Source organism: Coenobita brevimanus, chromosome 23 (genome assembly GCF_032717465.1).
Source record: "Coenobita brevimanus isolate Jiangsu-jjx chromosome 23, ASM3271746v2, whole genome shotgun sequence".
NCBI classification, from domain to species: Eukaryota; Metazoa; Arthropoda; class Malacostraca; order Decapoda; family Coenobitidae; genus Coenobita; species Coenobita brevimanus.
Genome location: NC_136976.1, coordinates 70540486 through 70543287, shown reverse-complemented (window position 1 = coordinate 70543287; position 2802 = coordinate 70540486).

Here is a 2802-nt window from a genome sequence, read left to right as displayed (position 1 = left end):
GACAGCCCTAGTATGTATTCAGTATGGACGGTGGGTATTAGCGCCGAAGTGGTGACATGCGGCACATTGAAGGGCTGCTGGGCCTTAGGGAACGGGCTTTGAATTCTATGCATACAGACGAGGAAAACACACACACACACACACACACACACACACACACACACACACACACACACACACACACACACTCTCTCTCTCTCTCTCTCTCTCGTTCCGTGGTACTTTAGACAGACCTCACACACACGCATCCAGACTCAAGTACAATAACATATACATTGAGAAATACAGACCCGACAGGTATACACACTCATAATCAGGCATCATGCAGTATACACACACACATATATATAAACACATCCAAGCACGGAGCTCATAGAAACACATCTAAATACACCTAAAATACACGCATACATGCATACAGGCAGCCACGCACACACGCTTGGCTGGACAAATGATAATAGCAAGAGAAATGTAATCAGCGTGACTGTGTTGGTAATTAGCGTGACACTGACCGGCCACCTGGGAGCCGTGATGTTTATATAGGTGAGGATGGGGGTGGGGCTGGGGCTGGGGTGGGGATGGGGGTAGGGGAGGGCATGGGGGTAAGGATGGGGGTGAGGATGGGGCTGGGGATGGGGGTGGGGACGAGGAGGGGGTTTGAGTGGGGGTAGGGGGATGAGGAGGACGTTTGAGTGGAGGTAGAATGAAGGGTGGAAGTGTTGTTGTTGTTTGTGTCTGTGTTTGTGGCTCTTTGTCAGTTTATCTCCCCCCTCCCGCTTCTCTCCCTCCCTCCCTCCCTCCCCCCCCTCTCTCTCTCTCTCTCTCACACACACACACACACACACACACACACACACACACATTTTACGAACGGCTGGAAACTTTTCTCTTTCATTCACTCTATTTGTCTCTTCTTCTAGCTTACTCTTCACCTTACCCCCTTCTGTCTGTCTGTCTGTCTGTCTGTCTGTCTCTCTCTCTCTCTCTCTCTCTCTCTCTCTCTCTCTCTCTCTCTCTCTCTCTGCATAGGTTATATTACATGAAGGGAGGGGGACGTTGGGGGTATATAGGGGAAGAAGTGGACTTTGTTATCTATATCGCCGCATAGGTTACGTCAGGTGAGGTGGGGAGGGGAAGAAGGGGAGGAGATGGAAAGGGGAAGGGTGAGGGGGGAGAGGAGTGAGGGGAAGACGGGGAGGGAGGGGACGTGGATGGGCGAGAGGTTTGGTGTGAGGAGAGGGGGGAGGGAGTGTGAGGATGGTGAAGAGAGGGAATGGAGATGATGTAAGGAATGTTAGATAGTGGGAGGGAGGTAGATGGGGAAGGGTAAAGGGAGGTGAGGGAGAAGTTGGGGGTAGGTGGGGGGAAAGGGGATGGGATGAATGGGGAGAGAGAAGGGGTGGAGGGGAAAGGGGCGGCTGGACGCGACGAGAGGAAAGTGAGAAGGGAGAGGAGGCGGGGAAGGGGAGTGCGAGAAGGGGGTGTGGGGGCTTGTTATCCGTTTAATTATATCATGCCGGGGGGGTCGAGGGGAAGGGGGAGGGAAGAGGGAGACGGGGAGGGATGGAGAGGGGGAGGTGAGTGGGAAGAGAGAGAGAGGGGGGGGGTATCTATTATAAATCCCCCGTGTTGATCTGAATCCAGATTGTTAAAAATATACATATACTGTATTATTCCTCCCTCATGCTGACTTTATACAGCGAAGGGGAGCTCTCTATTAGGATATACTCTGTCCACTTTAACTTGGCCTAAAATTGCCGTCTCTCCTTCTTGAATGCTGAGGTGTAACCGGGAATTAACACTAGAATATGGTACTAGTCACGAAGAAGTGCTATGGAAACGCTGTAGAGCCGAATATTGACTTTTTTGGCCACTGAGTTGTTATGAGAGAAAAATACTTGAGCACGGTGCTAGTCACGAAGAAGTGTCCCTGCTCTTCGCCTTGACTCGCAGACCACCATCCTCCTCTCAGGGTTTTAAGGAGAGAGTTGAGGAATGCTTGTACAACCGGGCAGATCCACCGCCCAGTCATATCGGTGCCACCACATGAAGGCGTCTCTCTCTCCTGCTCCATCTACTTGGCATACCAGTTAACACCCGACGATTTCATTCAACTGAGAGAGAGAGAGAGAGAGAGAGAGTACCCAGAACCCTTTCGCCACTCCAAGCTAATATACTGCATTCAGACTGACCCCATACCATTTTGTGCAGGGGAGAGATTTCCTAAAGGGTTAACCCTCACATGGTCGCCACAACTCTAGCACTCCGTTCCAGCCAACGCCAGACGATTTGATTCACCTGAGAGTGGGTCATAGGAGCTTGAGAGATAGCTGAGATGAACAATTTGGCGGATCACTCTAGCAAAAAATTAGATTCACCCCCCCAAAAAAAAAAGATGAAGTAAGAAAAAAAAGGAAGAGAAAAACAACTGCCATATTTCTATTCGTCAAAAAAAAAAAAAAAAAAAAAAAACTCAGTGGGGCGCAGAACCCGTAGAGTTTTGGCGGTAAAGAAGGCTCCCTAACATCTTTTCCCTACCGATTTATTTTTGGAAACGGCTGGGTAATATCATTTTCTTCGGTATTTATGCAAAGTATGTGATTTTAGAATGATTTAAGTAACACAGAAGAGGACGGCAATGTGTAATAAGCAAACTAAATCGCAAAGGAAGAGGTGTTAGGGAGAATCCTTTACCGAAAAATACAAATACTCCACTACGACAAAATCCTTCCCCCTGAATACACTTACACAATACACCTGCACAGGCACACAATACACCCTTTCACGTACGCTTCGATCCGT